Here is a 12839-nt window from a genome sequence, read left to right as displayed (position 1 = left end):
TTTCGATTCCCAGGCCCATGCTCTTTCCACTACGTCACATTGCTTTTCCATATTCTAAAATGCTGATTCTCTGCATCCAAACTGGCTAGCTTTGTTGGGGAAATGTTTCCTAATTCCCTAAAAACGCTCTAGACAAAATGTGTAGTGAAAACATACTTGCTGCCAGAACAGAATGTACTTCACATTAGATTTAAAGGCAATGTTCTCTGGCAAACTATATGACAACCCAGAGAATGTTAGATGTATTTTAAAATTGAGAGGAGGAAAACTAAAAGATGAAAAATTACCCTGAACACTTGCCTAAAATAATGCTCTGCACACAGTGCTCAATAAATCTGACAGTGCGACTGCTTTTGATGATAATTATGATGACAACATTGATGACTTGTTGGTTTCTGATTCTACTAGTGTTATGGTCATGCAAACTGTAATCATTGCAGAATGAGGAGCTCTGATTTAATGAAAACAAACTTTGAATTTCACCAGAAAAGCTATATAGTTAGGGCTTTGTTTTTCCAGGCTATGAATTTGAGTGAGGGTCTTTAAAGTGTTACATGCAATTGGTGGATCGGAGCACAGAGTCTATACAACAGCCTAAGGAATGAGACAAGATTTACCTGTGTGATCTGAATACCAAAGCTCACTTCCATCTTGATCAAGAAAAGCAGGTTCGCTGGAAATTCAGGATGCAAGTGTCCTGCCACTCAAATGTGCCTTCCTGGCTCTGAGAGATCTTGGAAAGCTAGCAATAGGAAAACTTGCAACTAGCAATAGATTCACGAGCTGGAAACGTTTAGCTCCATTTGCTTTTCAAGGCCAAAATGGAAATAGATTTTCATTATATTTTTGTCCATGTGATGTTCTCTCTGAAGTATTTTAACGAGAAAGTTGAAATTGGACTAACCAGCTGTGAAACAAAGGATAATTACATTATATCTTCATGGGATTCCTTTGTGTACCTCTTCAGTCTTTATCCAACTGGGAATGGGCCGTGCTTTGGTGGAACACTCTGTTCATGACCTTGACTATTAATGGATTACCATATCAATCCATCAGTGATAGTTTTAGAATGCTTTCTGTGTGCAAAGCACTGTCCTAAGCTTTTGGGAGAGAGAGTACAATCCAGCAGAGTTGGTAGACATCTTCCCCATCCACAATGACCTTACAGCCTAGAGTGCTACCACAGTGCTCCAGGTGCTTCCCAGGACACAAAAATGTCCCAGGTTCTCTCTACAGGCATCCTGGAGTTCAGGATTATGCAACTACCCAATGTATTTTAAAATGATAATGGTTGCTTTGTGGTTACCTATGCCAAGAACTGTGCTAGGCACTGGAGTTGAACCAAGATAATTAGTTGCCATATATGGCTCACAGTCTAAGTATTTCCTTTAATTGTATTTATTGAGTGCTTACTGTGTGCATTCATTCATTCATTTATTCGATAGTATTTATTAAGCACTTACTCTGTGCAGATAGCTGTACTAAGCGCTTGGAAAAGGACAATACATAAATAAACAGTGACATTCCTTGCCCATGGGGAATGAGCTCACAGTCCAGAGGTGGGGAGACAAACATCAATACAAATAATAAAATTACAGATCTTCATTCATTGAAAAGTATTTACTGAGCGCTTACTATGTGCACAGCACTGTTATAAGAGCTTGATATATTCATAAATGTGTGGGGCTGGTGGCTGGGGGGTGGGAGGGAGTAAAAGCAAAGTACTGCACTAATTGTCTGGGAGACTACAATAGAACAGTAAACAATAGTAACGATTGTAATGATATTTGAGATATATCCACAAAAAATTATAATGGTGTTGTCCAAAACTGCTTTGTTTTTAGCTAAAAAGCAAGTTTGGGAGCAATAATAATATTAATAAGTGCTTACTCAATGTGCCAAGCACTGTGCTAGATTTTGGGATGGATGCAATCTAATCAGATCAGACACAGTCCCTGTCCCACATGGAACTCACAATCTGAAAGGAAAGGTGAACAGGTATTTTATGCCCATTTTACAGCTGGGGAAACTGAGGTATGGAGCAGTTATGTAACCTGTTCCAGGACACGAAACAGGCAAATGGTAGAGCCAAGAAGAGAACTCAGACATCCTGACTCCTAGCCCCAAGCTCTCTCCTCTAATGCTAACCTTCCCACTGTATCTCAATCTCATCTTTCTCACTGCTGACCTCTTACCCACATTCTGCCATGACCTGGATCACCCTCCTTCCTCATAACCGACAGACAATTTCTCTCCCTTCCTTCAAAGCCTTACTGAAGACATATCTCCTCCAAAAGGCCTTCCCTGACTAAGCCCTCCTTTCCTGTTCTTCCATTCTTTTAAGCATCATCCTGATCTGCTCCCTTCCTGTATTCATCACCCCCTCAGACCCACAATACTTACGTACATGTCTGTAATTTATTTATTTATATTAATGTCTCTATCCTCCTCTAGACTGTGAGCTCGTTGTGGACAGGGAATGTGTCTATTGTATTGTTATAATATACTCTCCCAAATGCTCAGTACAGTGCTCTGCACACAGTAAGCACTCAATAAATATGATTGGCTGACTGACTGACTTTTCACATCGTAGTCTCACTTATGGCTCTCCTTAATGGGGATGGGGAAATCCTATCTATGCATTTGAGTAAGGCTGAAATGGATGGATGTGCAGATGACAACTGATTCCAGTGTGTGAAACTACAGATCTCTCCTTGCTGTCATGATACTACTGGGCTTTCAGGGTTTACTTTTGTTTTTGATGCTGCCCCTTGAGATAGTGAATTTCTGGAAAGCTTGTCTCCAGGAGCCATCTGTGTCCAACCTAATCAACTAGTATCTCCCCCAGCGCTTAGAACAGTGTTTGGCATATAGTAAGGACTTAACAAGTAACTTTATTGTTATTATAGTAGTGCGGGTGAATGTCACAGAGGAGAGACTTTTCTTAAGTGCTACAGGCATGCCAATTGTGAATCATCCTGACACTGCTGCCCGCCACCCAGGTAAGACATTTTAGATCTTAGTTTTGGCCACCGGCCCTTCCCCGTCTCTCTCTTCTCCTCCTCCCCACTCACCATATCCTCTTTGAATCAGCATGAATCAGCAGAGAATCAGCATCCTCTTTGAGAAGCAGCATGGCATGGTGGTTAGGGCATGGGCCTGGAAGTCAAAAGGTCATGGGTTCTAATCCCAGCTCCACCACTTGCTTGCTGTGTGACCTTGGGCAAGTCACTTCACTTCTCTGGGCTCAGTTACCTCATCTGTAAATGGGACAGGGACTGCGTCCACCCCAATTTGCTTGTCCACCCCAGTGCTTACAACAGTGCCTGGCACAGTAAGCACTTAACAAATACTATAATTACAATAATAATAATAATAGTTATACTTTATTGGATTAATAATAATATATTAAATTCCCATCCCCAGCTCCCCCAAGTGCCAAACCTGTTCCAGGTGTCTTGATATTTGCGGGTCCTGCCACAGCACACCAGTTCCTCCCCTGTCATGTGGCCTGCACCTACCCTGCATGGAGCACCCCAAAATGGAAATACTTTGGGGATAGGGATGACTAATAGGTAGACTCATGGTAGTCCCCATCACAGATCTTGAGCCCACAAAATTCCATGTATCTGCTGCTCTGAGACTTTGATGTCCCCAGAAGCACAGACTGCAACTGATTTCCATCCATCACTCAATCATTCAGTGCTATTTATTGAGCTATTACTGTGTAAAGGAGCACTGTATTAAGTCCTTGGGAGAGTACAATGGGGTTAGTAGACACAATCCTTGTCCACAAAGGGCTTACAGTCTAGTGGGGAGACAGAAAGTAAAATGCATTAGAAATAGGGGAAAGAGCAAAGTATAAGGATATGTCCATAACGTACTGTGAGTCTGGAGGTGGGATGAGTATCAAAGTGTTTAAGGGGAATCAATCAATAAATCAGTCAAAAATGTTCACTGATAGCTTACTGTGTGCATAGCACTGTGGGAGAGTGCAGTACAACAGAGTCGATAGACACATTCTCTGTCCAAAGGGAGCTTACTGTCTAGAGGGGGAGAGAGACATTAATATAAGTAAATAAATTATGGATATGTACATAAGTGCTGTGGGGTCGAGGGTGAGGTGTATATCAAATGCTTGGGGAATGGAACAAAGTGTATAGGCAATGCAAATATAAGGACAACTAGGATAGAGAAATAAAAGGTTAGTCAGGGAAGGCTTCTTGGAGCAGATGTGTTCTTTATAGGGCTTTGAAGATGGGGAGAAAGAAGAACTGTCTGATATGGAGGGGGAGGGAGTTTCAGACAGGAGGGAGGACATTTTGCAAGAGGTTGACAGTGAGAAAAGCAGGACAGAGAAGCAATTGGGCAGCGGAAGATGTTTAAAAGGCTCCAGAGGGAGTATGCAAGGTATGGGGCTATCCCAGTCAAAGTATAAGGAGAGAGAGAGATTATTAGCATAAATGTTTAGGTTCAAGGATTGCATCCAGTGAGCATGATATAATTACCGTTAATTGGTTGATTGATTAGGAGACATGAAGGGGGAAGTTTAAAGGACTAAAGGAGGACAAAGTGATGGGGATGTGAGTTTGGAGGCTGAGGAAAGAGCAGATAAATGTAAAATTTTAGTGGCTTACATGGCTGACAGGAGGCAGGGTTAGGACACTTAGGTCGGGCTTACCTGTGACAGCAAACAAAAGATGCCCAGTTGTCATAGAATCAAGACTGCCCTCCTCTTCAGGTTGTCCAAAGTGGTACTCAAAGTCCACCAGTCCTCTACTATTTCACATTATAGAGTACTCTACTTCACTAGGATTTGAAAATGTACGTCCTGCCTTCCTTCAAACATGTGCCCTTTCGGTTCACCATGCAGCAGTTGTTATAGAATCGCCTTTCACCCACTCTCCCCTCATGTGCTGTCCACTTTCATTCATTCAATAGTATTTATTGAGCGCTTACTATGTGCAGAGCACTGTACTAAGCGCTTGGGATGAACAAGTCGGCAACAGATAGAGACAGTCCCTGCCGTTTGACGGGCTTACAGTCTAATCGGGGGAGACGGACAGACAAGAACAATGGCACTAAACAGCGTCAAGGGGAAGAACATCTCGTAAAAACAATGGCAACTAAATAGAATCAAGGCGATGTACAATTCATTAACAAAATAAATAGGGTAACGAAAATATATACAGTTGAGCGGACGAGTACAGTGCTGTGGGATGGGAAGGGAGAGGTGGAGGAGCAGAGGGAAAAGGGGAAAATGAGGCTTTAGCTGCGGAGAGGTAAAGGGGGGATGGCAGAGGGAGTAGAGGGGGAAGAGGAGCTCAGTCTGGGAACGCCTCTTGGAGGAGGTGATTTTTAAGTAAGGTTTTGAAGAGGGAAAGAGAATCAGTTTGGCGGAGGTGAGGAGGGAGGGCGTTCCAGGACCGCGGGAGGACGTGACCCAGGGGTCGACGGCGGGATAGGCGAGACCGAGGGACGGTGAGGAGGTGGGCAGCGGAGGAGCAGAGCGTGCGGGGTGGGCGGTAGAAAGAGAGAAGGGAGGAGAGGTAGGAAGGGGCAAGGTGATGGAGAGCCTTGAAGCCTAGAGTGAGGAGTTTTTGTTTGGAGCGGAGGTCGATGGGGAACCACTGGAGTTGTTTAAGAAGGGGAGTGACATGCCCAGATCGTTTCTGCAGGAAGATGAGCCGGGCAGCGGAGTGAAGAATAGACCGGAGCAGGGCGAGAGAGGAGGAAGGGAGGTCAGAGAGAAGGCTGACACAGTAGTCTAGCCGGGATATAACGAGAGCCCGTAATAGTAAGGTAGCCGTTTGGGTGGAGAGGAAAGGGCGGATCTTGGCGATATTGTAGAGGTGAAACCAGCAGGTCTTGGTAACGGATAGGATGTGTGGGGTGAACGAGAGGGACGAGTCAAGGATGACACCGAGATTGCGGGCCTGCGGGACAGGAAGGATGGTCGTGCCATCCACGGTGATAGAGAAGTCTGGGAGTGGACCGGGTTTGGGAGGGAAGATGAGGAGCTCAGTCTTGCTCATGTTGAGTTTTAGGTGGCGGGCCGACATCCCGGGCTGGGCCGGCAGGCCGGGTTGGACCGGCAGACCAGGGACGGGGCGGGACGACTCCTTCTTTCTGATTCCCAGGGCGGTGTTCCCAGAGGGCTCCCGGGTGCCCTCTGCCCCTTGTTTGCTGTCCTCCTTGTCCTCATTGTTGCTGTCCACTTGTGTCGCGGTGAGAATTACCTCAGTGTGGTGAATTAACTGAATCACAGAACCATGCTATTAGTGCTCTTATCTTTCCATTTGATGATGAGAATAGCTCACAGATGACACTGGTGAAGCTGCTGAAGAAGCAACTCTTCAATGGTGGATCTGAGATTTACATTTTATAGTTGAGGAAACTGGGCACAGAGAAATTCAGTGACTTGCTGGAGGATACAAAGCAGGCAAATGGCAGAATCTGAATTAGAATCCAGGTCCTCTGACTCCTAGGTCTGTTCTTTACACTAGGCTATGCTTCTTCCCAATAGCTGTATTACCTTTAATGCATGTTAGGGGTATCACAATGATTCTGAACTATTATGATTATTAACTTATTATAATTAATAGTAATGAGTGATACTCTTTTTGACCTTGACACAGAATCTTCAAATAACCACTTTTTATTTCATATTTTCAGATTACATTTTTTCACTTAGTTGCATCAGCTCTTACAACAAGCTCAGTGCTTAGAACAGTGCTCAGCACTTAGAACAGTGCTTGGCACATAGTAAGTGCTTAACAAATACCATTATCATCACTGGTGATAGGAAATGTGCTGACACTAGTCTGAATTTTGTACTCACCTCTAGACTCCTTTACATTCATACTCCACAGTTCCTCTAGACTATAAGCTTGTTGTTTGTAGGGAATGTGTCTGTTATATTGTTTGTTGAACTCTCCCATGTGCTTAGTACAATGCCTTGCACACAATAAATGTTCAATAACTGTGACTGATTGATTGATTGATTGACTGGTTTTTCATGATTGCCTAGAGAAACACTGTAGAAGAGTAGATGGTAGAAAAGGCTCTTTGGAAAGTAAACAAAGTCTCTTTTCAAATAATTTAATTGCTTTATCACTTATCTGTAAAGTGGCTGAATGAAGGGGAAAGCTGGGGTCAAATTCTGATCTGACTGGGGTGGCTTTTTGCCATTCTGCCTCAAGTTTGGGGAATGGCTTACAAGACCCACCTTAGATTCCCTTCCCACTCAGAGGTTTGGTGCAGGAAAATGGGCTGACAACAAGCCTGTCAATAAATTAAGTAAGCACTGGTGTAGATACAAGTTAATCAGGTCAGACATAGGCCCTAAACCACATAGGCCTCAGAGTCTGAGTAGAAAGGAGAACAGGTATTGAAACTCCATTTTGCAGTTGAGGAAACTGAGGCCCAGAGAAGTTAAGAGATATGACCTAAGTCCCCTATCAGACAAGTGGCAGAGCCGGGATTAAAACCCAAGTCCTCTGTTTTCTGCTAGACCATGCTGTTTCCCAGAATAAATGCTTAATGAAGGCCATAATGAAATTATTAAGATGGCATCCAAGAAGGCAGCTGCGCATGGATGACGTCATTGGAGGTGGGGGTGAGGATGGTGCTGGATCTGATGTATCGAGTCCTCATAACCTCCTTTTCCCAAGAAGGGGAGAGTGATTCTTACCTTCTAGCCCAGGCTCCAGATATGGGCTTAGGGGAGCAGGATTCAGGAGGACTCAGGGATGCTGAGGGATAAGAGGAGCGATTGGGTTCTGAATCATCACCATCTTGTCTCCAAGGCCAAACAGCAAATCAGGGCTTCAGGACTGGGCTGAACAGAGTTCTCCCCCTCCTACCTTACCTCACTGATTTCCTGCTGTGACTCATTCACTGCTCCTCTAATGCCATCTTACTCACTGGTCCTCAATCTCCTCTATCTGGCCACAGACCCTGTGATCCCCTGTATTGGAATTCTAGACTGTAAAGTCCTTGTGGAAAGGGTATGTGTCTACCGGTTCTGTGGTATTGGACTCTCTCAAGTGTTCTATAGAGTGCACTGAGCACGTAATTGCTAAATAAATACAAACGACTGACTGAAGCTTCTTCATCGGTAAAATGGGGATTAAAACTGTGAGTCCCCTGTGTGACAGGGACTATGTCTAAGCTGATTAACTTGTATCTACCCAATGCTTAATACAGTGCTTGGCACCTAGTAAGCACTTAACGAATACCATTAAAAAAAATTTGAATCACTCCCCCTTCATATGCACCAAGCCACTATTCTTCCAAGTTTCAAAACCTGACTAAAATCACATCTCTTCCAAGAGGACTTTCTGACTAAACCCTCATTTCCTCTATTTCCTCTCCCTTCTGTGTTGCTTATGCATTTTGATCTGTACCTCTTAAGCACTTGATGTTTACTCCACCCTCAGCACTACAGCACTTAAGAACAAATCTGTAATTTAAGTTAATATTTTTCTCCCCTTCTGGATTGTAAACTCCTTGTAGGCAGGGAGCTTATCTACCAACTCTTGCTCTATAGTCTCCCAAGCACTTAGTACACAGTAAGACCTTAATAAATGCCACTGGATAACTGATTGAGTGATTGAGATCTGCTAAAAGGAACTGAGGGAGGCTTAGGCATTGCCCATCTCCATCCTGTCCTTGGACCAAGCAAATCCTGGAGAGTCTGGGAACCATACCAGCGGTGGGAGTCAAATGGGGAAGTTACCTGCCATCTGTGGAGGATGCTGGGAACATGGTGAATTGTACTATCCAAGGGGAAGGGAACTTTGCCCTCAGCCAGGAAACTTGGCAACTGGTAGAGGCAGCAGGGCCCATGGACCTGAGTGTTGTGGGGTTTTGCGAACACTAAGCCACTACCTCCATGGAGCACCCACTTCTCTCCCAATCCCCCACTAGGCTGGCAGCTGCCCCAAATTCTTGGGGTCCACCTTCTTGGGCACTGGCCAACATTGTGTATGGATGTTCTGACTAGAATCGGGGCAGTGGGGCCTCCGAGGAACAGGCAGGGAGGGAACCACATAGAAAAGCAGCTTGGCCTAGTGGAAGGAACCTGGGCTTGGGAGTCAGAGGAGGTGAGTCCTAATCCTGGCTCTGCCACTTGTCCGCTGTGTCACCTTGGAAAAATCACTCCACTTTCTCTTTGCCTAACTTATCTCATCTGTAAAATGGGGATTAAGACTGTGAGCCCCACATGGGACAACCTGATTACCTTTTATCTACCCCAGACCTTAGAACAGTGCTTGTCACGCAGTAAGCACTTAATGAATATCATAATTATTATTGTTAATCACTGCCCCTTCAAGGGTCCATGACATCTGCCTAGGATGGGGCTGTGCTGGGCCGACCCACAGAAGTCAGAGGGGAGGAGGAGCATGAGGGGGTGTGAGGTGATGATGTCACTGGTCAAATGTGGGTGGCCAAAATTAGCTACCATTAGGAGCAGTCCAATTCCTCGGTCTCCCCTTCGATCTTGAGGGTGATTCTCAGTGGGTTTTCTGGGGCCTGCCCTGTCCAGGGAGGGTGGGGAAGGCATGGATCCATAACATCTTCAGTCTCATTAACTCTTTCACAAGAAAGGAAGCGTTGACTTTAACGACTTTTTCTGAAATTTCTCAATTGCTTAACAATGGCCAAGGATTCGCCAAAACATTGCACGGTTCCCAAATGAACAGTATGTCAAATTTCAGGGCAATATTTCAAGCTCTGATGCTCATAAGGAGCAGTACAATTTTCCACAAAACCACAATCAGGACGGAATAGATAAGTTTCATAAACCCTGCCAGTAAAACTGGGAGAAAAATGAAGATTGCAAAATGCCTTTGATCTGCTTATATAATAAAAAATGGAGGCGGCATTTCATCTACCTGGCATGTTAGATTATAAGATATATTCAGAAAAAAAAAACAAATTTCCCTTTCTCAGCTCATGAGAAAAATTATATGGCCTAAGTATATTTTATGCTTCCCTGACTGAGATTCAAAAGAATTTTAGAGAAAGTTCTCTGGGAATAGATTCCACATATCATGCCCTGAAAGCAATGAATACTGATTACGTTGATGACAAAGGCCAGTTTCATGGGATAGGAAGAAAGACAATGATGCTCAAACAACTCAAGACCATTTTCAGGAATGAGGCTGTTTAAGGGGAAGAAGTGGACATGACTGGACAGATTAAAAGGCCACTCCCTCCTACCTGCTCTTTAAAAATGTCTTACATTTATTCCCTTCCCTTTCTTCCTCATGGGGTGGTGCGTGTCTCAGGGGGAGAGGAAGGGGCACGGAGGACAGGAAGGCATATTCATGTCCAACATTCTGTTTGAGTGAATGACCCGACCTCACCACATATGCCACATCGATCTTTTTAAGTCGTTTCACCAACTTCATTACAGGATATATTCAACATAAAGTGATAACATAGGATCACAAACAAAAAAGTTATGAAGTTCAGGTAATCTCCCAGAATTGAAGTGCACTATAACTGTGCTAGAAGGGAAATGAGAGGACAGTGAATGACAATAGGATACCCCACTACTGCAACAAAAAGCAAGAGGGAAGTGTTTTGCTCAAGCAGTGAAGTGTTACTACAGAAATTGCACCCTTGTAGCAAAAATATAGAATACAGCTATAGCAGATGCATTTTAATTAAGAATCAAGAGGGTCCTTTTGAGCAGAAGTCCATCTACACCAACTCTCTTGGAGAACTCATTTGCTTCCGTGGCTTCAACTCCCCCTCTATGTGGATGCTACCCAAATCTACTTCTCTTTCCATCTCTGCAGTCTCTCATTTCCAGATATCTCTATTTGGATGTCCTTCTGTCATCTCAAGCTTACCATATCCAAAACATAACTCCTTGTCTTCCCACTCAAAACCCGTCCTCCCCGTGACTTTCCCAACACTGTAGAGGGCACTATTCATTCAATTCATTCAATAGTATTTATTGAGCGCTTACAATGTGCAGAGCACTGTACTAAGCGCTTGGAATGAACAAGTTGGCAACAGATAGAGACAGTCCCTGCCGTTTGATGGGCTTACAGTCTAATCGGGGGAGACAGACAGACAAGAACAATGGCAATAAATAGAGTCAAGGGGAAGAACATCTCATAAAAACAATGGCAACTAAATAGAATCAAGGCGATGTACATTTCATTAACAAAATAAATAGAGTAATGAAAATATATACAGTTGAGCGGACGAGTACAGTGCTGAGGGGATGGGAAGGGAGAGGGGGAGGAGCAGAGGGAAATGGGGGGAAAAGAGGGTTAAGCTGCGGAGAGGTGAAGGGGGGGTGGTAGAGGGAGTAGAGGGAGAAGAGGAGCTCAGTCTGGGAAGGCCTCTTGGAAGAGGTGAGTTTTAAGTAGGGTTTTGAAGAGGGGAAGAGAATCAGTTTGGCGGAGGTGAGGAGGGAGGGCGTTCCAGGACTACGGGAGGACGTGGCCCAGGGGTCGACGGCGGGATAGGCAAGACCGAGGGACGGTGAGGAGGTGGGCAGCGGAGGAGCGGAGCGTGCGGGGTGGGCGGTAGAAAGAGAGAAGGGAGGAGAGGTAGGAAGGGGCAAGGTGATGTAGAGCCTTGAATCCTAGAGTGAGGAGTTATTGTTTGGAGCGGAGGTTGATAGGCAACCACTGGAGTTGTTTAAGAAGGGGAGTGACATGCCCAGATCGTTTCTGCAGGAAGATGAGCCGGGCAGCGGAGTGAAGAATAGAATGGAGCGGGGTGAGAGAGGAGGAAGGGAGGTCAGAGAGAAGGCTGACACAGTAGTCTAGCCGGGATATAACGAGAGCCCGAAGCAGTAAGGTAGCCGTTTGGGTGGAGAGGAAAGGGCGGATCTTGATACCATCCTTTCTGTCTCACAAGCCTTGATGGTATCCTTGACTTCTCTCTGTCACTCAACCCACATATTCAATCCATCACTAAATTCTGTTGACCCCACCTTCATAATCACTAAAATCCACCCTCTCCTCTCCATCCAAAGGACTACCATATTAATTCAATCACTCATTCTATCCTTCCTGGATTACTGCATCAGCCTCCTTCCTGACCTTCCAGCCTCCTGCCACTCCCCACTCTAGTCCATACTTCACTCTGCTGCCTGGATCTTTTTTTTTTTATAAAAATGTTCAGGACATTTCATCTCTCTCTTCAAAAGACTCCAGTGGTTGCTCATCAACCTCTGCATCAAACAAAAACATCTCACCATTAGCTTAAAGCACTCAATCACCTTGCCCCCTCCTACCTCACCTTGCTACCCTTATTCTACAACCCAGTCTGCACACTTAGCTCCTCAAATGCTAACCTTCTCAATGTGCCTTGATCTTGACTATCTCACCGATGACGCCTTGTCCATGTCCTACCTCTGGCCGGTAATGCCCTCCCTCCTCAAGTCCAACAGACTATTACGCTCCCCGGCTTCAAAACTTTATTGAAGCCACATCTCCTCCAAGTGGCCTGCCCAGGCTGAGCGCCCCTTTCCAATTCTCCCACTCTCTTCTGCATTGTTCTGATTGTCTCCTTTTGTTCTTTCCCAATCCCAGCCCCACAGCACATATGTATGTGTCTGTAAGTTATTTATTTATATTAATATCTGTTTCCCCACCTCTAAGCTCTACGCTTGTAAGGATAGGGAATGTGTCTGTTTATTGAATTATACTCTCCTAAGCACTTAGTACAGTACTCTGCACACAGTAAGCACTCAACAAAAATGGTTGAATGAATGAATAATGGGACAGGGAGGTGAGAACAAAAGTATCACTAAGTACTTCCTACATCAGTCAATCAATCAATCGATAGTATTTATTGAGCACTTA

The sequence above is a fragment of the Ornithorhynchus anatinus genome, chromosome 1 (assembly GCF_004115215.2).
Source record: "Ornithorhynchus anatinus isolate Pmale09 chromosome 1, mOrnAna1.pri.v4, whole genome shotgun sequence".
NCBI lineage: Eukaryota > Metazoa > Chordata > Mammalia > Monotremata > Ornithorhynchidae > Ornithorhynchus > Ornithorhynchus anatinus.
This window is presented reverse-complemented; position numbering follows the sequence as displayed.